This window comes from Ursus americanus, chromosome X (genome assembly GCF_024610735.1).
Source record: "Ursus americanus isolate L20-20 chromosome X, mUrsAme1.1.p, whole genome shotgun sequence".
Classification (NCBI taxonomy): domain Eukaryota; kingdom Metazoa; phylum Chordata; class Mammalia; order Carnivora; family Ursidae; genus Ursus; species Ursus americanus.
The window spans coordinates 75,826,042-75,852,352 of NC_142164.1; the positions used below are offsets into that span (position 1 = coordinate 75,826,042).

General features: G+C 39.5%; 2 pseudogenes; both read right to left on the reverse strand.

The window, feature by feature from the left end:
• Window positions 1–2,103: 2,103 nt before the first annotated feature.
• LOC148106947 (kinesin-like protein KIF2A pseudogene) lies at window positions 2,104–15,286 on the reverse strand (annotated as a pseudogene).
• Window positions 15,287–16,093: 807 nt separating this feature from the next.
• LOC123797344 (kinesin-like protein KIF2A pseudogene) lies at window positions 16,094–18,939 on the reverse strand (annotated as a pseudogene).
• Between the last annotated feature and the right edge of the window lie 7,372 nt (window positions 18,940–26,311).

Below are 26,311 nucleotides of genomic sequence, written 5' to 3' on the forward strand. Positions count from 1 at the left end.
TTTGAGAGAGAGAGTGAGCAGGGGGAGGGGTGGAGGGAGAGGGATAGGGAAAATCTCCAGCAGACTCCCTGCTGAGCATGGACCCCCCCACACATGGGGGCTCGATCCAATGACCCCAAGATCATGATCTGAGCCAAAATTCAGGGTCTGACTCTCAACCTACTGAGCCATCCAGATGCCCCAAAAGTGTACTGTTTTGTATGGAATTGAAGCTATCATTAGTTTAAAATGGATTTTCATAACTATGACATTTATGTAAACCCCACAGTAACTACAAAGAAAATACCTATAAAAGATACACAAAGAAAGAGTAAGGAACCAAACTATATCAATATACACTGGAAAAAAAATCGATGAAACACAAAGAAAGACAATAGATGAAAAAACTTGGAAAAGAACTATAAAACAGATGAAAATAATTAACAAAATTGTGACAGTAAGTTCTTTCCTATCAATGATTACTTTAAATAAAAGTAAATTCCCCAATCAAAAGACATTGAGTAGCTGAGTGGACTAAAATAATATATCCAACTAGATGCTATCTACAAGAGACTCGCAATAGATTTATGGATACACAAAGGCCAAAATTAAAGAGATAGGAAAAGATACTCCATGCACACATATATAATCCAACAAAATGACAATAAATATACAAAGCAAGGATTCATAGAACTGAAGGGAGAAATACACAACAATACAAAAATGGTATGGGACTTCAATACTACATTTAAAAAAATTAAACAAGCTATTCTATTTTAATATCTTTTTTTACAATATGTCAATATGTTTATATTTTCCAACAGTTATTACTATTGTTTAAAAATATTTTCAGTTGAAACAAAAGCAAGTTATAGAAGAACAAAGGGTATGATCCCATTTATGCAAAGTTAAAATACAGCTACCTATGTTGTTCAGGGATGCTTTCATAGGTAGTAAAACTGTTTTTAAAAAGAGAGAAAGAGAAAAACAAGAAAATTATGCCACAGAAGTCAAGGCAATGTCTACCTTATGGTAGAGGTTAATGGATCTGGATGTGTTATTCGGCATTTGTAATCAGGAGGGGATATATGGGGAAACTTCTAGAGAGGTAGAAATGTTCTATTTCTCAATCTGATGACAGAAATCTTCACTTTATAAGTATTTATTAGATTATTCACTTATGCTTTTGGTACTTTATTCATACATTCTTCCTATTTTAATAAAAGATTAAAAATAAAATTGCCTTAGCAATTAAAATAAATAGGACAAATACTTGTGTTCAACAAAATTAAGAGAATGTCTACAGTAGAAATAGAATACATAGAGGAATTTTGTCTCTAAAATTTAAAATCACAAATGTACTATGTGATAATAGAATTTTAAAGCCATATGTATAGTCATTTAAAACAAGAGCAGTGGGAACAATTTATGGAACAAATATAAATATGCCCATCACAATCTAAAGTTCCAAGGACACTTCATGACTATAGGGAATAAATTAATTTACTAGTCAATAATGTTTTTTGTCCTTTCATTTGTAATAATGTCCAGTAAGGTTTGTAATACTAGTGACATGAATAATAAAATGCAACTCATATAGAGCACCAGAAAGAACTGTGCTATCACTACTCACTCAAACCCTAGATTCCCCATGTACAATTTTTAATTTTTAATATCAGAAATATTTTTTGCATACAGAAAAAACAATTTAAGAAATACAGACTGGTTCTCCCATACTCACTTAGAGTCTTATTATAATAGGAAAAACTTGCATGATTTAAATGTCATGAAATAACGTGAAATATAACTAGGTGAAACAGAGAAATGTAATCATGTTCTAGGATAGAAAGACCAAGTCTACTAAAGATCTAAATCACTTTCCAAATTACACAACACATTTCCATTTATATAACTTATTTTAAAAATTTTTTCAATTCAAATTCAATTTGTATTATTAGTTCCAGGGGTACAGTTTAGTGATTCATCAGTTGCATACAACACCCAGTTATCATTACTTCAGAACTTAGTCAAATGACTCTACATATCATCTTAATGAATAACATGCATTTTTTTAAAATTGAAAGAAAAATGTAATAAAATTTATCTTATCATCTATTAAATCAAACTAAATATTGCTCTATTCCCCTCAAATTTCAAACTGAATAACTATGTCTCATACCTATTTGCATATCTTAATGTATTAAGAGTATTTTCACAGGAATTGTAACAATCATTCAGGTATGATAATTTTCACCTATGAATGAATCTCTTAATGCCTGAGTGAGTTTACTTGCTCTGAAAGGAGTAAGATGTTTATTTCTACCTAAGGCTTTGATGTACTCCTTGAGTGCTAAAAGGCTAATAATTTCAGCACCTTCGAGCTTGGTTTGCCTGTCTACAGTGGAAGTATCAGCTTCTCATTCATGTTCAGCAAAATCAATGAGAGCAAAATTGCCATGTAATTTTCCTTTCTTTCCATGAATAAGTTGAAACACGGCATGGCTTCAAGATGAATGTGCATTTGCAGATGTTTGACCAGATGTTCTTCAACTCTTGCCTATGGCAATGAGTTTCAGTACATCTTCAACACATTTGACCTCCTGTTCCTGTAATCCCACCACTTGAACCTGCTGTTCAACATCTTCTAGCACTCTTAATTTTGTTTTCCTGTTTAGCAAGTCAAACATGTTTCCACCGTAAATTTCAAAAAAAAAAGTTGCATATGCTCAAAGTTCTAACTTCTTATAGTTTGGCTTCCTTAACATTAAAAAGACACCTTGACATTTTTTCTATCCATTTATCTGTTGATGTATAGCTGGGCTCTTTCTGTATTTTGGCTATTGTGGACATCGCTGCTATTAACATTGCGGTGCTTGTGTCCCTTCAAAACATTCTGTTTGTCTACTTTGGATAAATACATAGTAGTGCACTTGCTGGGTCATAGGGTAGTTGTATTATTAACTTTTTGAGGAATATCAAAAATAATAAAATCTTGCCATTTACAATGATGTGGTTGGAACTAGAGGGTATTATGCTAAGTGAAATAAGTCAGTCAGAGAAAGACAAATACTATACGATTTCACCATTATGTGGAATTGAAGAAACAAAAAAAGATAACATTGGGGAAGAAAAGGAAAAATAAAATAAGATAAAAAGAGAGAGGGGGGCAAACTATAACAGACTCTTAACTGTAGGAAACAATCTGAGGGTTGCTGGAGGACACGTGGGTGGGCGGATGGGGTAATTGGGTGATGGTCATTAAGGAAGGCACTTGATGTAGTGAGCCACTGGGTGTTTTTTTAATTATTATTATGATATGTTAGTCACCATTCAGTACATCATTAGCTTTTGATGTAGTGTTCCATGATTCATTGTTGCGTACAACACATAGAGCTCCATGCAATATGTGCCCTTCTTAATACCCATCACTGGGCTAGCCCATCCCGCCCCACCTTCCCCTTAAAACCCTCAGTTTGTTTCTTGGAGTCCATAATCTCTCATGGTTTGTCTCCTCCTCTGATTTCCGCCCCTTCATTTTCCCCTTCCTTCTCCTAATGATCTCCCTGCTATTCTTTATGTAGCACAAATAAGTGAAACCATATGATAATTGGCTTTCTCTGCTTCACTTAATTCACTTAGCATATTTCCTCCAGTTCCAACCATGTTGATGCAAAAGTTGGGTAATTGTCCTTTCTGATGGTTGAGTAATATTCCAATGTATATATGGACCACATCTTCTGTATCCATTCATCTGTTGAAGGGCATCATGGCTCCTTCCACAATTTAGCTATTGTGCACATTGCTGCTATGAACATTGGGGTGCATATGGCCCTTCACTTCACTACATCTGTATCTTTGGGGTAAATACCCAGTAGTGCAATGGCTGGGTCACAGGATAACCATATTTTTTAAATTATTGAGGAACCTCCATACTGTTTTCCAAAGGGGCTGTACCAACTTGCATTCCCACCAATAGTGCAAGAGGGTTCCCCTTTCTCCACATCTTCTCCAACATTTGTTGTTTCTTGATGTGTCAATTTTTGCCATTCTAACTGGCGTAAGGTGGTATCTCAGTGTGGTTTTGATTTGAACTTCCCTGATGGCTAATGATGTTGAACATTTTTTTTTTCATGTATCTCTTAGCAATTCATATGTCTTCTATGGTGAAGTATCTGTTCATGTCTTCTTTTTTTAAAATTTTTTATTATGTTATGGTAGTCACCATATAGTACATCATTAGTTTTTGATGTAGTGTTGCATTATTCATTGTTTGCGTATAACACCCAGTGCTCCATGCAATACATGTCCTACTTAATACCCATCACCGGCCTAGCCCAATCCCCCAACCCCCTTCCCTTTGAAGCCCTCAGTTTGTTTCCCAGAGTCCATAGTCTCTTGTGGTTCATTCCCCCTTCTCCTCACCCCCCCTTCATTCTTCCCTTCATTCTCCTACAGATCTCCCTGCTATTTCTTATGTTCCATAAATGAGTGAAACCATATGATAATTGTCTTTCTCTGCTTGACTTATTTCACTTAGCATAATATCCTCCAGTCCCATCCATGTTGCTTCAAATGTTGGGTAATTGTTCATTCTAATGGCTGAGTAATATTCCATTGTATGTATGGACCACATCTTCTTTATCCATTGATCTGTTGAAGAGCATCTCAGCTCCTTCCACAATTTAGCTATTGTGGACAATACTGCTATGATCATTGGGGTGCACACGGCCCTTCTCTTCACTACATCTGTATCTTTGGGGTAAATACCCAGTAGTGCAATTGCGGGATCATAGGGTAGCTCTATTTTTAACTTTTTGAGGGACCTCCACACTGTTTTCTGGAGTGGCTGTACCAGCTTGCATTCTCACCAACAGTGTAAGAGGGTTCCCCTTTCTTCACATCCTCTCCAACATTTGTTGTTTTTGCCTTGTCAATTTTTACCACTCTAAGTGGTGTAAGGTGGTATTTAAATGTGATTTTGATTTGAATTTCCCTAATGGCTAATAATGTTGAACATTTTTCATGTGTATGTTAGCCATTCATATGTCTTCTTTGGAAAAGTATCTGTTCATGTCTTCTGCCCATTTTTTGACTTGATTGTATTTTGGGTGTTGAGTATGAGTTCTTTATAGATCTTGGATACCAGCTCTTCATCCTTAGTGTCATTTGCAAATATCTTCTCCCATTCCGTGGGTTGCCTCTTTGTTTTGTTAAGTGTTTCTTTTGCTGTGCAGAAGCTTTTTATCTTGATGAAGTCCCAAAAGAACATTTTGTTTTTGTTTCCCTTGCCTTTGGAGACGTGTCTTGAAAGAAGTTGCTGTGGCCAAAGTCAAAGAGATTGATGCCTATGTTCTCCTCTAGGATTTTGATGGATTCCTGTCTCACATCGAGATCTTTCATCCATTTAGTTTTTCTTTGTGTATGGTGTGAGAGAATGGTCGAGTTTCATTCTTCTCTATATAGCTGTCCAATTTTCCCATCACCATTTATTGAAGAGAATGCCTTTTTTCATCAGATGTTTTTTCCTACTTTGTCAAAAATTAGTTGACTACAGAGTTGAGGGGCCATGTCTGGAGTTTCTATTCTGTTCTATTGATCCATGTGTCTGTTTTTGTTTGTTTGTTTGTTTGTTTGTTTTTTGGGTTTTTTTTTTGCCAGTACCATGCTGTCTTGATTATCACAGCTTGTAGTATAGCTTGATTTCAGGGAATGTGATGCCCCCAGCTTTGTTTTTCTTTTTCAACATTTCCTTGGTGTTGGTCTTTTCTGATTCTGCATGAATTTTAGGATTGTTTGTTCCAGCACATTGAAAAATGGCACTAGTATTTTGATCAAGATGGCATTAAAAGTATAGATTGCTCTATACCATAGACATTTTAACTATGTTTATTCTTCTGATCCATGAGCATGGAATGTTTTTCCATCTTTTTTGTCTTCTTCAATGTCTTTCATCAGTGTTCTGTAGTTTCTAGGGTATAGATCCTTCACCTCTTTGGTTAGGTTAATTCCTAGATATCTTATGAGTTTTGGTGCTATTGTAAATGTAATTGATTCCTTAATTTCTTTCTTCAGTCTCCTTGTTAGTGTATAGAAGGGCAACTTATTTATGTGCGCTGATTTTGTATCTTGCCACATTACTGAATTGCTGTGTGAGTTCTAGTAATTTGGGGGTGGAGTCTTTTGGGTTTCCACATAACATATCATGTCATCTGAGAAGAGAGAGAGAGTTTCACTTCTTCTTTGCCAATTTGAATGCATTTTATTTTTTATGTTGTCTGATTGCTGAAGCTAGGACTTCTTGTACTATGTTCAACAATTGAGGCAAGAGTAGGCATCCCTGTCATGTCCCTGGCCTTAAAGGAAATCTCTCAATTTTTCCCCATTGAGAATGATACTTGCTGTGGGCTTTTCATAGATGGTTTTTATGAAATTGAGGAATGTACCCTCTGTCCCTACACTCTGAAGGGTTTTAACCAGGAAAGGATGCTGTATTTTGTCAAATGCTTTTTCTACATCAATTGAGAGGACCATAGGATTCTTGTCTCCTCTCTTATTAATGTGTTCTCTCACATTGATTGATTTGCAAATATTGAACCACACTTGCATCCAAGGGATGAATCCTACCTGGTCGTGATGGATAATCCTTTTAATGCACTTTGGATCCTATTAGCTAGGATCTTGTTGAGAATGTTGGCATCCATATTCATCAGGGATATCGGACTGTAATTCTCCTTTTGATGGCGTCTTTGCCTGGTTTTGGGATCGAGGTAATGGTGGCCTCATAGAATGATTATGGAAGTTTTCCTTCTGTTTCTATTTTTTGAAACAGCTTCAGGAAAATAGGAATTATTTCTTCTTTGAATGTTTGGTAGAATTATCCATGGAATACCTCAGGCCTTGGACTCTTGTTTTTTGGGAGGTTTTTGATCACGGCTTCAATCTCATTACGGGTTATTGGTCTATTTAGGATGTCAAATTCTTCCTGTTTCAGTCTTGGTGGTTTATAGGTTTCCAGGAAGGCATCCATTTCTTCCAGGTTGCTTAATTTATTGGCATATAGTTGCTGATAATAGTTTCTCATGATTGTTTATATTTCCTTGGTGTTAGTCACGATCTCTCCTATTTCAGTCATAATTTTATTAATTTCTGTGTTTTCTCTTTTCTTTTGGATAAGTCTGGCCTGTGGTTTATCGATCATATTAATTCTTTCAAAGAACCAGCTTCTAGTTTCATTGATCTGCTCTACTATATTTCTGGTTTCTAATCCATTGATTTCTACTCTAAGCTTAATCAATTCTCTTTTTGTGTGTGTTAGGTCTCTTCTTTTGTTGCATCTCTAGCTGTTTAAGGTGTGAGTATAGGGTCTGTATTTTATTTTTATTTATTTTTTTAATGATTTTTTATTATATTATGTTAGTCACCATACAGTACATCCCTGGTTTCCGATGTAAGGCTCGATGATTCATTAGTTGTGTATAACACCCAGTGCACCATGCAATACGTGCCCTCCTTACTACCCAGCACCAGCCTATCCCATTCCCCCACCACCCTCCCCTCTGAGGCCTGTGTTTTAGATTTTTCTATTCTTTTGAGTGAGGCTTGGATGGCTATGTAATTCCCCCTTAGAACTGCCTTTGCAGTGTCCCATAGGTTTTGTGCTGATGTGTTTTTGTTCTCATTGGTGTCCATGAATTGTTTAAGTTCTTCTTTAATTTCCTGGCTTACCTAAACATTCTTAAGCAGGTTGGTCTTTAGCTTCCAAGTTTTTGAATTTCTTCCAAATTTTTTCCTGTGATTGAGTTCCATTTTCAAAGCATCGTGGTCTGAGAATATGCAGGGAATAATCCCAGTCTTTTGGTATCAGTTGAGACCTGTTTTATGTCCCACTATATGGTCTATTCTGGAGAAAGTTCCATGTGCATTTGAAAGGAATGAAAATTCTCTTGTTATAGGGTGGAATGTTTTGCATATATATCTATGAGGTCCCTCTCGGCCAGCAAGTCATTCAAACCTCTTATTTCTTTTTTTTTATTTTAATGTTTTTTTTATTATATTATGTTAGTCACCATACAATACATCCCTGGTTTCTGATGTAAAGTTCAATGATTCATTAGTTGTGTATAACACCCAGTGAACCATGCAATACGTGCCCTCTTCACTACCCATCACCAGCCTATCCCATTCCCCCCCCACCGTCCATTCTGAAGCTCTGTTTGTTTTGCAGAGTCCATAGTCTCTCATGCTTCATTTCACCTTCTGATGACCCCCTTTCTTTATCCCTTTCTTCCCCTACCGATCTTCCTAGTTCTTATGTTCCATAGATGAGAGAAATCATATGATAATTGTCTTTCTCTGCTTGACTTGTTTCACTTAGCATTATCTCCTCCACTGCCATCCATGTTGAGACAAATGTTGAGAACTTGTTCTTTCTGATAGCTGAGTAATATTCCATTGTATTTATGGACCACAACTTAATCCAGTCATCTGTTGAAGGGCATCTCGGTTCCTTCTACAATTTAGCTATTGTGGACAATGCTGCTATGAACATTGGGGTGCATATGGCCTTCTTTTCACTACGTCTGTATTTTTGGGGTAAATGCCCAGTAGTGCAATGGCTGGATCATAGGGTAGCTCAATTTTTAACTTTTTAAGGGACCTCCACACTGTTTTCCAAAGTGGCTGTACCAACTTGCATTCCCACCAACAATGTAGGAGGGATCCCCTTTCTCCACATCCTCTCCAACAATTGTTGTTTTTTGCCTTGTCAATTTTTGCCATTCTAACTGGTGTAAGGGGGTATCTCAGTGTGGTTTTCATTTGAATTTCCCTGATGGCTAATGATTTGGAACATTTTTTTCATGTGTCTGTTAGCCATTTGTATGTCATCATTGGAAAACTGACTGTTCATATCTTCTGCCCATTTTATGATTTTTTATTTGTTTCTCACATATTGAGTTTGAGAAGTTCTTTGTAGATCTTGGATACCAGTCTGTTATCTGTAGCATCATTTGCAAATATATTCTCCCATTCCGTGGGCTGCCTCTTAGTTTTTTGGACAGTTTCCTTGGCTGTGCAGAAGCTTATTATCTTGATAAAATCCCACAAGTTCATTTTATCTTTTGTTTCTCTTGCCTTTGGAGATGTGTCATGGAAAAAGTTGCTGTGGTCGATGTCGTAGAGATTGCTGCCTATGTTCTCTAGGATTTTAATGGATTCCTGTCTCACATCGAGGTCTTTCATCCATTTGGAGTTTATCATTGAGTATGGTGTGAGAGAGTGGTCAAGTTTCATTCTTTTGCATGTAGCTGTCCAGTTTTCCCAGCACCATCTATTGAAGGGACTGTCTTTTTTCCACCGGATGATTTTTTCTGCTTTATCAAAGATTACTTGCCCAAAGAGCGAGGGTCCATTTCTGGGTTCTCTATTCTGTTTCTTTGGTCTATGTGTCTGTTTTTGTGCCAGTACCATGCTGTCTTTGTGATCACAGCTTTGTAGTACAGCTCGAAATCCGGCATTGTGATGCCCCCAGCTTTGTTTTTCCTTTTCAACAGTTCCTTGGCGATTCAGGGCCTTTTCTGCTTCCATACAAATTTAAGGACTATTTGTTCCAGTTCTTTGAAAAATGTCATTGGTATTTTGATTGGGAGAGAATTGAAAGTGTAGATTACTCTGGGTAGCATGGACATTTTAACTATGTTAATTCTTCTGATCCATGAGCATGGAATATTTTTCCATTTTTTGTGTTTTCTTCAATGACTTTCAAGAGTGATTTATAGTTTCTAGAATATAGGTCCTTTGTGTCTCTGGTTAAGTTAATTCCAAGGTCACGTATGGTTTTTGGTGCTATTGTAAATGGGATGGATTCCCTAATTTTTTTTTCTTCAGTCTCATTATTCATGTATAGAAATGCAACTGTTTTCCGAGTATTGATTTTGTATCCTGCCACATTATTGAATTGCTCTCTAATTTCTAATAGTTTGGGAGTGGATTCTTTTGGGTTTTCCATATAGAGTATCATGTCATCTGTGGAGAGAGACATTTTGATTTCTTCTTTGCTAATTTGGATACTTTTATCACTTTTTGTAGTCTGATTGCTGTTGCAAGGACTTCTAGTACTATGTTGAATAGTAGTGGCGAGAGTGGGCATCTTTGTCATGTTCCTGATCTTAAGGAAAAGGCTTCCAGCTTTTTCCCATTGAGAATGATATTTGCCATAGGCTTTTCATAGATGGTTTTTATGAGATTGAGGATTGTACCCTCTAACTGTATACTCTGAAGGGTTTTAATCAGAAAAGGATGCTGTATTTTGTCAAATGCTTTTTCTGCATCTATTGAGAGATTCATATGATTTATGAATTTTTCGTTCTGGATAAAATCTAAGACACTGATAGATTTGCGAATGTTCAACCACCCTTGCATCCCAGGGATGAATCCCACTTGATCATGATGGATAATCCTTTCAATGTACTGTTGGATTCTATTTGCCAGGATCTTATTGAGGATTTTGGTGTCCATATTCATTAGAGAAATCGGTCTGTAATTCTCCTTTTTGTTCGGTTCTTTGCCTGGTTTGAGGATCAAGGTAATATTGGCCTCATAGAATGAGTTTGGTAGATTTCCTTCTGTTTCTATTTTTTGAAATAGCTTTAGGAGAATAGGTATTATTTCTTCTTTGAATGTTTGGTAGAATTCCCCAGGAAAACTGTCCGGTGCTCGAGTTTTTTTTTTTTTTGGAAGGTTGTTTATCACTGACTCAATCTCTTCATAATCAATTGGCCTGTTTAAAAAATCAATTTCTTCCTGTTTCAGTCTTGGTAGTTTATAGGTTTCCAGGAAGTCCTCCATCTCTTCCAGATTGCTTAATTTATTGGCATAAAGCTGTTGGTTAGAGTTTCTAATAATCCTTCCAATTTCATTGGTGTTGGTTGTGACCTCTCCTTTTTCATTCATAATTTTATTAATTTGGTTCCTTTCTCTATTCTTTTGGATAAGTCTTGCGAGTGGTCTGTCAATTTTATTAATTCTCCAAAGAACCAGCTTCTAGTTCTGTTGATCTGCTCTACTGTGCTCCTGGTTTCTAATTCATTGATTCCTCCTCTAAACTTGGTCAACTGCTTCATCGTGTGTGGATTAGGCCTGTCTCCCTGCTGCTCTTCCAGCTTCTTGAGTTGAGAATATAAAAACAGCATTTTAGATTTTTCTATTCTTTTGAGTGAGGCTTGGATGGCTATGTATTTCCCCCTTAGGACTGCCTTTGCAGTATCCCATAGGTTTTGGACCATTCTGTTTTCATTCTCGTTGGTCTCCATGAAATGTTTAAATTGATTTTTGATTTCTTGGTTTATCGAGTCATTACTGAGCAGGATGGTTCTTAGTCTCCATGTGTGAGTTTCTTCCAAATTTTTCCTTGTGGTTGAGTTCCAATTTCAAACTATTGTGGTCTGAGAATATGCAGGGAATAATTTCAGTCTTTTGGTATCAGTTGAGACCTGTTTTGTGACCCAGAACATGGTCTATTCTTGAGAATGTTCCATGGGCATTAGAATACAATTAGTATTCTTTGGTTCTGGGGTGTAGTGTTCTATATATATCCATGAGGTCCAACTCGTCTAGTATGGCATTCAAAGCTCTAGTTTCTTTGCTGATTTCTTGCTTAGGTGATCTGTCTATTGCTGATAGTGGAGTGTTGAGGTTTCCTACTATTAGTGTATTTTTATCTATATGTGTCTTTATTCTGGATATGAGTTGGCTTGTGTATCTTGCTGCTCGCCTGTTGGGGGCATAGATATTTATAATTCTCATATCTGCTTTTTGGATACATCCTTTAAGAATAATAGAGTGCTCTTCTGCATCTCTAACTGTAGTCTTTAGATTAAAATCCAATCTGTCTGATATGAGAATTGCTACCCCAGCTTTCTTTTGAGGTCCATTGGCGAGAAAGATGGTATTCCATCACTTTACTTTCAGTCTGAATGTATCTTTAGGTTCAAAATGAGTCCCTTGTAGACAGCAAATGGATGGGTCATGTCTTTTTATCCAATCTGCAACCCTGTTGCATTATGGGAGCATTTAGGCCATTTACATTGAGACTGATTATTGAGAGATATGATTAAAATCATATGATGCCATGTTGCCATTAAAGCCTTTGTTTTGGTTGTGACTTTCTTTTCTGTATCACTCGTGGGGCCTTTTTACTTTTATAGAACCCCCCTTAATATCTCTTTTAGGGCTAGTTTTGTGGTTATGAAATTGGTCAATGACTGGCAATTCTGGAATGTTCTTTATTTTTCCGTCAATTCTGAGTGACAACCTTGCTGGATAAAGGATCCTTAGCTACATGTTTTTCTCTGAAAGAGCTTTAAAAATGCCCCCCCAACCCATTCTCTCATTCCATGTCTGTGTAGACAGGTCTGACGTAATTCTGATACCTTTGCCTTGGTACATGAGAAATTTCTTTGCCCTGGGTGCTTTCAATACTGTATCCTTGGATCTAATATTTGCGAAATGCACTATGACGTGTCATGGCATTGGTTTGTCGTGGTTGAGCTTGGGAGGGGTCCTCTCTGACTCTTGGACACGAATGTTTGTTTCCCTTCTAGATTAGGGAAGTTTTCAACTACAATTTGTTCAACTATCTCTTCTAGACCTCTGCTTTTCTCCACCCCCTCGGGGATGCCGATGATTCTGACACTGGAATGTTTCATTGAGTCAGTAATGTCCCGTAACCTACATTCTTGAGCATGGATCTTTTTGAGTCCAGATTCTATTTTAGCTTTCTCTTCTACTAACCCATCCTCCAATTCGCTGATACGTTTTTCTGCCTCATTCACCGTGGCCGTCAGAGCCTTTAGTTTTGACTGCATTTGGCTCTTAGAATTTTTAATTTTTTCCAGATTTTCTCTCATTTCCACCCTTAGAGATTCTATATTCTTATTAACATTTTCGTTAATACTTTTTTCAAGTCTACACATCATCTTGTCCATTGTTACTCTGAATTCCATTTCTGATAATTTGGTCATATTCATATCCATTAGTTCTGTGGCAGCGGCCACAGACTCATTGTCTTTTCTTTGCTGGCGGGGGATTTCTCCTTCTCTTCATTCTGATGAGAAGAGGTTGTGGGGTTGTCTAGAGCCCAAATTATTGACTAGGACACAGGCCGTGCGCCCTTGTTTTCTAGGGATCTTAGGGATGTGGGCTTCTTGATTTTTCAGCCTTCCCTCTGGGGGAGGGGCCTGCTGCGCCGATACTCAGGCAACCCTGTTTGGGTAGAGTCTCCATGTCCCCTGTGAGGGGGATGGGTGTGGGCACACTGTGAGCCCTTATTTCCATGCTTTTTTTCTCTGGCGGCTTTCCCTGGCGGATTGCTGTGCTTCTTCTGAGAGTCAGAGCAGCAGTGGCCGAATCTCAGCCTCTGTCTCAGAACAGAGGGATTGCAGACTGTTCTCCACTGATGTTCTGGCCAATTTAATTCTGTCTCTTTTGGTGCTGCTCAATGCAGTAGCGTCCTGGGATGTGCGCCCCACACCCGGTGTTCCAGCCCTCACTTCCAGGACCAGCTTGTCTCTGTTCTTTGTGTTTCTAACACCGCCAGCCGCCAGCTGCCTGCCTCCCCAGAGAGCTCCCGGAGGTCCTTGTCTCAAGTCTGTTTCTAGTGAGCCCACTGGAGCTCTGTTTCAGTCTGGTGGTGCGCGTTCCCCAGCTCACGGTTTCAGTCTGCTCTCTCGCGGGTGCCGGTCCGCAAGTCTGCCTGCTCCCCAGTGCAAGTGGCTACCGCTTCCTCGCGCCCGAACTCGGCGGCTCCCTCCCCCTTCTGTTTATCTTCCGATATCTGTGCGCGGTTCACGGCTCCCTGCTTCGTACCTCAATACTCAGCGCTGGAGATGTTCATTTGTAGAGATCCAGATGTATCTTCCTGCATCTCAGGCTGATTCCGTGGATGTTCAGGCTGGTCTGGTACCTATCCAGCTTGACTCAGGGGACCGGCTGAAAAAGTGGTCCCCTACTCCTTCACCATCTTAACTCCGAGGGTCAAAGCTCTTATTTCTGTGTTGATTTTCTGCTTAGATGATCTGTCTATTGTGGAGAGTGGAGTAGTGTTTATTATTAACATATTCTTATCTGTATGTTTCTTTACTTTGGTTATCCGTTGGCTTATGTAGTTGTCTGCTCCCTTGTTGGGGGCATAGATATTTATAATTTTTAGGTCCTCTTGTTGGATATACCCTTTAAGAATAATATATTGTCCTTCTATATCTCACATCACAGTCTTTAGCTTAAAATCTAATTTGTCTGATCTGAGAATTGCTACTTCCCTTTCTTTTGAGGTCCATTGGCATGAAAAATGGTTCTCCATTCCTTCATTTTCAGTCTGGATGTATCGTTAGTTTCAAAGTGAGTAGACAACATGTAGATGGGTCATGTCTTTGTATTCAATCTGCAACCCAGTGACATTTTATGGGAGCATTTACGCCATTCACATTCAGAATGATTACTGAGAGATACGATTTTAATGTCCTCATGTTGTCTGTGAAGTCATTGTTTCTATAGATTGTCTCTCTTAATTTCTGTTCTGTATCACTCTTGGGGTCTTTCTTCTTTTATGGAATACCCCTTAATATTTCTTGCAGGGCCAGCTTGGTGGTCACATATTCTTTCAGTTTCTGTTGGTCTTGGAAGCTTCTTGTCTCTCCATCCATTCTGAATGACAGCCTTGCTGAATACAGTGTCCTTGGCTTCATGTTCTTCTCATTTAGTACTCTGAATATGTGTTGCCAGCCCTTCTGGCTTGCCAGGTCTCTGTGGACAGGTCTGACATTATTCTGATAGTCCTCCCACTATACATAAGAAATCTCTTCCCCTCACTGTTTTCAAGATCTTTTCCTTGGATCAAAGATTTGCAAATTTTACTACTATAAGTCATAGTGTTGGTCTGTTCTCATTGATCTTGGGAGGGGTCCTCTCTTTCTCTTGGACACAAATGCTTGTTTCCTTCACCAGATTAGGGAAGTTCTCAGCTATGATTTGCTCAAAAATATCTTCTAGACCTCTCTCTTTCCCCACCCCCACAGGGATTCCCAATAATTCTGATACTGGAACATTTCATTGAGTCAGTAATCTCCTTCAGCTTAGTTTTTGGAAATTGGATTCATTTATCCCATGCCACCTCATTTTCCTTCTTTTCCATCATGTTATCCTCTAACTCACTAATTCGTTCTTCCACCTCATTTACCCTTGCAGTCAGAGCATCCAGTTTAAACTGCATTCCATTCATAGCATTTGTAAGTTCTGCCAGATTCATTCTCATTTCAGCCCTTAGAGAGTCTATATTTTTGTTAATATTTTTCTCAAGCCTATACATCATTTTGATAATTGTTACTCTGAAATCCATTTCTGACATCTTGGTTATATCCATATGCATTAGTTCTGTGGCAGAGGCTACAGTCTCTCCTTCTTCCCTTTGTTGGGGGTTCCTCCTCTTTGTCATTCTTATGAGGTGCGGTTGCGGGAATGTACAGGGTCCAAATTATTGACCAGGACCCAAGCAAGATGCACCTCTTTTATAGGGACCTTAGGGATATGGGCTTCTTGTTCTTCCAGCCTGCTATCTGGAGGAGCAGCCTGCTGCGCTGAAACTCAGGCAACTCTGTTTGAGCAGAGTTGCCCTTCCCCCTGTGTGTGGGGGATGCACTCAGTGAGTACTGGTTTTGGGGGTCTTTTGTTCTCTGGTGGTTTTCCCTGGAAGCTTTTGTGTCTTTTCTGAGAGTCGGAGCAGAAGTGTCTGCATCCAAATCTCTGTCTCAGAACACAGAGATCACAGCCTCCTCCTCATTGAGCTCTCCAGGTCACAGTGACTCCGTTTCTGTCGTTGCTGCTAAAAACCCATAGCATCCTGGGTTGTCCTCCCCACAGCTGCTCTCCTAGTCCTCGCACCCAGGGCTGGGCACATCTCTGCCCTTTGTGCTTCTAAAACCACCAGTCACCCCCGGTTCACATGTGAGCTCCAGAGCTCCAGGTTTCAGTCTGGGGGGCAGTGTCCTAAAGACCTTTCCATGCTGCTACTGGTCTGCAAGTCTGTGTCTGCTCCCCAGTGTGGGAGGCTTTTGCCTTCCTGGCACAAGTTCACAGATGCTCCCTCCCCCTTCCGTTTGTCTTCCAATATCTGACCGCAGACTCTCTGCTCCCCACTTCATACCTCGAGACCAAGCACTGGAGAAGTTCTGTTTGTAAAGATCCATATATATCTTTTTACATCTCAGCCTGATTCCATGGGTGTTTAGAATGGTCTGATAGATATCCAGTTCGTTTCAGGAGACCAGTGGAAATAGGGTCCCCTATTCTTCTGCCATCTTTCCCCTCTCATTGCCACCAGGTATTATATGCAAGTGATGAATCACTAAATTCTACCCCTGAAACTAATAGTACACTACATGTTAACTAAATTGAGTTTAAATTTTTAAAAAATTAAAAAGACATCTCAAGCTGCTAATGCATAAAAATTTCTTTAGAATAATCTTATTTTGTTCCTGAAAAGTCGCCTCCCAAAGTGTCAGTTTTTCCACTTCCAGTTTGCCTATAAGCAAAGCATGTAGCCATTCCACTTCAAATATAGTTTCCACTAGTGGCCTCCCTGTAAACCTGTAAACCATTTCATTAGGAGCTGAGTCATCAAAGGTTTAATAAAATGAAATGTTTGGTTCTCTAGGTACCTTGTTAAATCTACTTTTTGTTTTGGCTCATGTATCATCACAACATCTTTACTAGGGATTTTGATTACATCAAGATCTTTCATTGAAGTTCCTTTTTTATTAAATAGTCATTTTCTTACACAAACACATATCCTATGTTCAACAGTAGAATCTGTTGTTGTTAACGGTCTATAATCCAAACTTCCTCCATAATCTCTGATCAGTCACATAAGTTCATAGTTTGGCTTTGTAACATCAACATCCCAGTCTCACTCTCTCTCTCTCTTGCTCTTATTTTTCCCGCTAAGTTCTTACTATTGTAGTCTCCTTTCTTTCCTTTTTTCCCCTTTCTTTGTAATTTTTCTACTTTTCTCACACAATTAGATATTCTAGGTTGAGGGGGTCCAAATTCCTTTTTTTGCAGCGTGAACTGGATATATATGTGAAATACTGCCATCGTGTTGTGCAGAGGAAGACTGCTCAGGAAGCTAACTAGGCTGTGCATGTGTGGAACCAACCACTTTGTTATCTCTTGGAGGAGAGTCATTCATAATAGAAACCACAGTCTGACGATTCTTAAGAATTTTGTTTAATTTGGCTGATGATGGTGGAGGTAGAGATGTTCTGTAATGGGTTCAATTTCCTCATCAGTTACAAGGTTAGGGTTAACTGGAAAGGCTTCCTCTCACACCATACACATAGATAAACTCCAAATGGATGAAAGACCTTGATGTGAGACAGGAATCCATCAAAATCCTAGAGGAGAACATAGGCAGCAACCTCTCTGACATCGGCCACAGCAACGTTTTTCAAGACACAACTCCAAAGGCAAGAGAAACAAAAGATAAAATGAGCTTGTGGGACTTCATCAAGATCAAAAGCTTCTTCACAGCCAAGGAAACAGTCAAAAAAACTAAGAGGCAGCTCATAGAATGGGAGAAGATATTTGCAAATGACACAACAGATAAAAGACTGGTATCCAAGATCTACAAAGAACTTCTCAAACTCAATACACAAGAAACAAATATACAAATCATAAAAAAGGCAGAAGATATGAGAAGACACTTTTCCAATGAAGACATACAACTGGCTAACAGACACATGAAAAAATGTTCCAAATCATTAGCCATCAGGGAAATTCAAATAAAAAACACATCAAGATTCCACCTTATGCCAGTTAGAATGGCAAAAATTGACAAGGCAGGAAACAACAAATGTTGGAGAGGATGTGGAGAAAGGGGATTCCTACTACACTGTTGGTGGGAATGCAAGTTGGTACAGCCACTCTGGAAAACAGTGTGGAGGTCCCTTAAAAAGTTAAAAATTGAGCTACCCTATGATCCAGCCAGTGCACTACTGGGTCTTTACCCCAAAGATACAGACGTAGTGAAGAGAAGGGCCATATGCACCCCAATGTTCATAAAAGCATTGTCCACAATAGATAAATTGTGGAAGGAGCCAAGATGCCCTTCAACAGATGACTGGATTAAGAAGATGTGGTCTAGGGAGGAGTAGGGGTCCCCTTTCTCAGCTGGTCCCCTGAGTGGAGCTGGATAGGTACTGGACTATCCTGAACACACACGGAATCAGCCTGAAACATAGGAAGATACACCTGGACCTATACAAATGCACATCTCCAGCACTGATTACTGAGGTAAGAAGTGGGGTGCCGTGAATCCGCGAACAGATATCAGAAGATAAATGGAAGGGGGAGGGAGCCTCCGTGCACAGGAGCTGGGAAGCGGTAGTCACGGGGACTGGGGAGCGGGCGGACTCACGGACCAACACCCACAAGAGAGCAGCCTGAGACCGGAAGCCTGGGAACGCACACAAGCAGTCTGAAAACCAGAGCTCCAGATTGTGTGCAAATCACACTGAAATGGAGCTCCGGAGTGTGCTTGGGGTAGTATGGCGGCTGGCGGTGTTAGAAACACAAAGGACAGAGATGTGCTGGCCCTGGAAGTGAGGGCTTGGACGCCGGGTGTGGGGCGCACATCCAGGGATGCTAGAGAGTTTAGCAGCACCAAAAGAAACAGAGTTAAAGAGGCCAGAAGGGCTCAGTGGCGAGTGGACTGTGATCTCTCTGTTGTCAGACAGAGGCTGGGATTCGGCCGCTGCTGCTCTAACTCTCAGAAGCGGTACAGCAGGGGAGCCACCGTGTTAGGTGCCGGAAGCGGTAGCCACTTGCACGGGGGAGCGGGCGGACTCACGGATGGCACCCGCAAGAGAGCGGATTGAGACCGGATAGCCGGGAGCACGCGCCACCAGGCATCTTGCGGAATACCGGAATCCCGGTGCGCTCACTGGATCCAGACTGAGACCAGGAGATCCTGTAGCGCGCAGGGTGTCTGGCAGCTGACGGGCCACCTGCACGGGGGAGCGGGCCGACTCGCGGTCAGCACCCGCGGAACAGCAGACTGAGACCCTGAACTGGGAGCGCGCGCCACCAGGCTTCTCATGGAACTCCAGAATCCCGGTGTGCTCACAGGAAATAGACTGAGACGCGGAGATCCAGGAGCGCACGGGGGCGGCTGGCGGCTGGTGGCTGGTGGTGTTAGAAACACAAAGGACAGAGACGCGCCGGCCCTGGAAGTGAGGCCTGGGACGCCGGGTATGGGGCCACATGCCCGGATGCTGCACGGTTGAGCAGCACCAACAGAAACAGAGTTAAAGTGGCCAAAACATCAGTGGAGAACAGGCCACAATCCCTCTGTTCTGTGACAGAGGCTGAAACTTGGCCGCTGCTGCTCTGACTCTTGGAAGAGGCACAGCAAAACGCCAGGGAAAGCCACCAGAGAACAAAAGCCTGGAAATACCGGCTCACAGTGTGCCCATCCTCATCCCACCTCCCAGAGAACATGGAGACTCTACCCAAACAGGGTTGCCTGAGTATCGGCGCGGCAGGCCCCTCCCCCGGAACACAGAAGGCAGGCTGAAAAATCAAGAAGCCCACAACCCGGGGCGCCTGGGTGGTACAGTCATTGAGCGCCTGTCTTCGGCTTAGGGCATGATCCCACATTCCAGAAAGGAGTCCCTCATCGGGCTCCTCCGCTGGGAGCCTGCTTCTTCCTCTCCCACTCCCCTGCTTCTGTTCCCATTCTTGATGACTGTCTGTCTCCCTCTCTCAGATAAATAAATAAATAAAATCTTTAAAGAAGAAGCCCACATCCCTAAGATCCCTATAAAACAAGGGGCACGGCCTGGGACTCAGTCAATAATTTGGGCTCTGGACAACCCCGCAACCTCTCCTCATCAGAAGGACAAGAAGGAGAAGCCCCGCACAGCAAAGAAAAGACAGTGAGTCTGTGGCCTCTGCCACAGAAATAATGGATATGGATGTAACCAATTTATCAGAAATGGAATTCAGAGTAATGAGGGTCAAAATGATGAGTAGAATTGAAAAAACTATTAACGAAAACATTACTGAGAATATAGAATCCCTAAGGACAGAAATGAGAGCGAATCTGACAGAAATTACAAATTCTATGAGCCAAATGCAGGCAAAACTAGAGGCTCTGATTGCCAGGGTCACCGAAGCAGAGGAATGTATTAGTGAATTGGAGGATGGGTTAATAGAGGAAAAAACAAAAATAGAGGCTGGTCTTAAAAAAATCCACACCTACACCACGTCACATCATAGTGCAATTCGCAAATATGAGATCCAAGGATACCGTATTGAAAGCGGCCAGGGCAAAGAAATTTCTCACGTACCAAGGCAAAGGCATCAGAATTACGTCAGACCTGTCTACACAGACCTGGAATGAGAGAAAGGGTTGGGGGGGGGCATTTTTAAAGCTCTTTCAGAGAAAAAAATATAGCCAAGGATCCTTTATCCAGCAAGGCTGTCATTCAGAATTGATGGAGAAATAAAGACATTTCAGAATTGCCAGTCATTAACCAATTTTGTAACCATGAAACCAGCCCTACAGGAGATATTAAGGGGGGTTCTATAAAGGTAAAAAGGCCCCAAGAGTGATACAGAAAAGTCACAACCGATACAAACAAAGACTTTACTGGCAACATGGCATCATTAAAATTCTCTCTCTCAGTTCTTAGTGCCAATGTAAATGGTTTAAATGCTCCCATAAAACACCACAGGGTTGCCGTTTGGATAAAAAGAAATGACCCATCCATTTGCTGTCTACAAGAGACTCATTTCGAGCCCAAAGATGCATTCAGACTGAGAGTAAGGGGATGGAGTACCATCTTTCACGCAAATGAACCTCAAAAGAAAGCTGGGGTGACAATTCTCATATCAGATAGATTGGATTTTAAACTAGAGATTATAGTTAGAGACACAGAAGGGCACTATATTATTCTTAAAGGAAGTATTCAACAAGTGGATATGACACTTATAAATATATATGCCCCCAACAGGGGAGCAGCAAGATACACAAGCCAACTCTTAACCACAATAAAGAGACATATAGATAAAAATACATTAATACTAGGGGACCTCGACACTCCACTATCAGAAATAGACAGAACACCCAGGCAAAAACTAAGCAAAGAATCAAAGGCTTTGAATGCCATACTCGACGAGTTGGACCTCATAGATATATATAGAACACTACACCCCAGAACCAAAGAATACTCATTCTATTCTAATGCCCATGGAACATTCTCAAGAATAGACCATGTTCTGGGACACAAAACAGGTCTCAACAGATACCAAAGATTGAAATTATCCCCTGCATATTCTCAGACCACAACACCCTGAAATTCGAACTCAACCACAAGGAAAAATTTGGAAGAAACTCAATCACTTGGAGAATAAGAACCATCCTGCTCAGGAATGACTCGATTAACCAGGAAATCAAAAATCAACTTAAACAATTTATGGAGACCAATGAGAATGAAAACACAATGGTCGAAAACCTATGGTAGAGCACAAAGGCAGTCCTAAGGGGGAAATACATAGCCATCGAAGCCTCACTCAAAAGAATAGAAAAATCTAAAATGCAGTTTTCATATTCTCACCTCAAGAAGCTGGAACAGCAACAGAGGGACAGGCCTAATCCACTCACGAGGAAGCAGTTGACCAAGATGAGAGCACAAATCAATGAATCAGAAACCAGAAGTACAGTAGAGCAGATGAACAGGACTAGAAGCTGGTTCTTTGAGAGAATCAATAAAATTGACAGACCACTGGCAAGACTTATCCAAGAGAAAAGAGAAAGGACCCAGATTATTAAAATTATGAATGAAAAAGGAGAGGTCACGATGAACACCATTGAAATTGGAAGGATTATTAGAAATTTTTATCAACAGCTATATGCCAATAAACTAAGCAATCTGGAAGAGATGGAATCCTTCCTGGAAACCTATAAACTACCAAGATTGAAACAGGAAGAAATTGATTTCTTAAACATGCCAATTAATTATGAAGATATTGAGTTAGTGATAAACAACCTTCCAAATAACAAAACTCCAGGCGCGGATGGTTTTCCTGGGGAATTCTACCAAACGTTCAAAGAAGAAATAATACTTATTCTCCTAGAGCTATTTCAAAAAATAGAAAGAAAAGGAAAGCTACTATACTCATTCTATGAAGCCATTATTACCTTCATCCACAAACCAGGCAAAGACCCCCTCAAAAAGGAGAATTACAGACCGATTTCCCTAATGAATATGGATGCCAAAATCTTCAACAAGATCCTGGCTAATAGAATCCAACAGTACATTAAAAGGATTATCTATCATGATCAAGTGGGATTCATCCCTGGGATGGAAGCGTGGTTCAATATTCACAAATCAATCAGCGTGATAAATCATATCAAAAAGAAATGACTCAGGAACCATATGATTCTCTCAATTGATGCCGAAAAAGCATTTGACCAAATACAGCATCCTTTCCTGATTAAAACCCTTCAGAGTGTAGGAATAGAGGGTACATTTCTCAATCTCATTAAAGCCATCTATGAAAAGCCTACTTCAAATATTATTCTCAATGGGGAAAAGCTGGAAGCCTTTCCCTTAAGATCAGGATCACGACAAGGATGCCCACTCTCGCCACTATTATTCAACATAGTACTAGAAGTCCTTGCAATAGCAATCAGACAACAAAAAGGGATAAAATGCATCCAGCTTGGCAAAGAAGAAATCAAAATGTCCCTCTTCACAGATGACATGATCCTCTATATGGAAAACCCAAAGAATCCACTCCCAATATATTAGAAGTTATAGAGCAATTCAATAATGTGGCAGGATACAAAATCAATGCTCAGAAATCAGATGCACTTCTATACACAAATAACGAGAATGAAGAAAGAGAAATTAAGGAATCCATCCCATTTACAATAGCACCAAAAACCATACGTTACCTTGGAATTAACTTAATCACAGACGTAAAGGACCTATATTCTAGAAACTATAAATCACTCTTGAAAGACATTGAGGAAGACATAAAAAGATGGAAAAATATTCCATGCTCATGAATCGCAAGAATTAACATCGTTAAAATGTCCATGCTACCCAGAACAATCTACACTTTCAATGCTATCCCGATCAAAATACCGAGGACATTTTTCAAAGAACTGGAACAAATAGTCCTTAAATTTGTATGCAAACAGAAAAGGCCCCGAATCTCCAAGGAACTGTTGAAAAGGAAAAACAAAGCTGGGGGCATCACAATGCCGGATTTCGAGCTGTACTACAAAGCTGTGATCACAAAGACAGCATGGTACTGGCACAAAAACAGACACATAGACCAGTGGAAGACAATAGAGAACCCAGAAATGGACCCTCGGCCCCTTGGGCAACTAATATTTGATAAAGCAGGAAAAAACATCTGGTGGGAAAAAGACAGTCTCTTCAATAAATGGTGCTGGGAAAATTGGACAGCTACATGCAAAAGAATGAAACTTGACCAATCTCTCACACCGTACACAAAGATAAACTCCAAATGAATGAAAAACCTCGATGTGAGTCAAGAATCCATAAAAATCCTGGAGGACAACATAGGCAACAACCTCTATGACATCTGCCAAAGGAACCTTTGTAATGACACATCTCCAAAGGCAAGAGAAACTAAAGATAAAATGAACATGTGGGACTTCATCAAAATAAATAGCTTCTGCACAGCCAAGGAAACAATAAAAAAAAAAAAAACTAAGAGGCAGCCCAGAGAATGGGAGAATATATTTGCAAATGATGCTACAGATAAAAGACTGGTATCCAAGATCTACAAAGCACTTCTCAAACTCAATACATGAGAAACAAATAAACAAATCATAAAATGGGCAGAAGATATGAACAGACACTTTTCCAATGAGGACACACAAATGGCTAACAGACACATGAAGAAATGTTCAAAATCATTAGCCATCAGGGAAATTCAAATGAAAACCACACTAAGATACCACCTTATGCCAGTTAGAATGGCAAAATCAGCAAGGCAGGAAACAGCAATTGCTGGAGAGGATGTGGAGAAAGGGGATCCCTCCTACATTATTGGTCGGAATGCAGGTTGGTGCAGCCACTTTGGAAAACAGTGTGGATGTCCCTTAAAAAGTTAAAAACTGAGCTATCCTATGACCGAGCCATTGCACTACAGGGTATTTATCCCACAGATACAGACGTAGTGAAGAAAGGGGCCATATGCACCCCAATGTTTATAGCAGTATTATCCACAATAGCTAAATCATGGAAGGAACTGAGATACCCTTCAATAGATGACTGGATTAAGAAGCTGTGGTCCATATATACAATGGAATATTATTCAGCTATCATAAAGAATGAGTTCTCAACATTTGCTGCAACATGGACGGCACTGGAGGAAATAATGCTAAGTGAAATAAGTCAAGCAGAGAAAGACAATTATCATATGATTTCTCTCATCCATGAACATAAGAACTAGGAAGATCGGTAGGGGAAGAAAGGGATAAAGAAAGGGGAGGTAATCAGAAGGGGGAGTGAAGCATGGGAGACTATGGACTCTGAGAAACAAACTGAAGGCTTCAGAGGGGAGGGGGTGGCGAATGGGATAGACTGGTGATGGGTAGTAAGGAGGGCACATATTGCATGGTGCACTGGGTGTTATACGCAACTAATGAATCATCGAACCTTGCATGAGAAACCAGGGATGTACTCTATGGTGACTAACATAATGTAATAAAAAAACATTTAAAAAAGGTAATAAAAATATGATTTCACTCCTTTATGGAATATAAGAAGTAGGAAGATCTGTAGGAGAAGAAAGGGATAAAAAAAGTGGGGGTAATCAGAAGGGGGAACGAAGCATGTGAGACTTTGGACTCTGGGAAACAATCTGAGGCCTTCCGAGGGGTGAGGGTTGGGGCAATGGGATAGGCTGGTGAAGGGTAGTAAGGCGGGCAGGTATTGCATGGTGCACTTGGTGTTATACGCAACGAATGAATCATGAAACTTTACATCAAAGCCAGGGTTGTACTGTATGGTGACTAACATAATATAATAAAAATATTATTAAAAACATAAGAAAATCAATAAGGAAACAATGGACTTGAAAACACCATAGAACAAATGGATCTAATTGACATAAAACATTCGATTCAAAAGCCATAGAATATATATTATTTTCAAGTGAGCACATAATATTTTCCAAGAGAACTCACATGTTAGGTCACAAAACAAGTATTATGCAACTAATGAATCATCGAACTTTACATCAAAAACCAGGGATGTACTGTATGGTGACTAACATAATATAATAAAAAAATTAAAAAAAAACCAAACTCTAAAAGATTGAAATCATAACAAGTGTCTGACAACAGCTGAATACTAGAAATCAACAGTAGAAGAAAAACTGAAAAATAAAAATATATGTGGAAATTAGAGAACACACTCCTGAATAATCAATGGATCAGAGAAGAAATCAAAGGAATGTAGAAAATACGGGAGTTATAAAATTAAAAATGTGATATATCAAAACTCACAGGATGCAGCAAAGGCAATACTGAAAGTGAAATTTATACAGATTAAAACCTACATAAAGAAAAAAAAGAAGGTCTCAATAAAACAATCTAACATTATAACTTAAAGAACAAGAAAAGGAACGAAACTCAAAATTAACAGAAGTAAGGAAATAATAAAAAAGAGAACATAGACAAAAGAAATAGAGAATAGAAAAAAGACCAACAAAAATAAGTTTTTAAAAAGAAAATTGACAGACCATTAGGTAAATTATGAAAAAAAAGGACTCAAATAAATAAAGTAGAAATGAAATAGGAGACACTACAATTACATTATAGAAATTTTAAAAAGCAGTTTTAAGACAAAATGATGAACAATTGCACAGTAACAAATTGTAAAACCTAGAAGAAATGGATGAACTCCTAGATATACACAATCTACCAAATCTTAATCATGAAGAAATAATAAATTAAAGCAGATCTATGTCTAGTAAGGAGTTTGAATCATTAATTAAAAATCGTGTAATTAAGAAAAGCTCAGAACAAGATGCCTTCCCTGGAAAATTCTATCAAACATTTAAAGAAGAATTAATGCCAACCTTCCTCAAGCTTGGAAAAATTGGAAGATATGAGAATGCTTCCAAACTCACTTTGAATGCCAGCATTACCCTAATACTAAAGTCAAAGACACTGTAAGAAAAGGAAATTATTAGCCAATTACCCTGCTGTATGTAGATGGAAAAGCCTTCCACA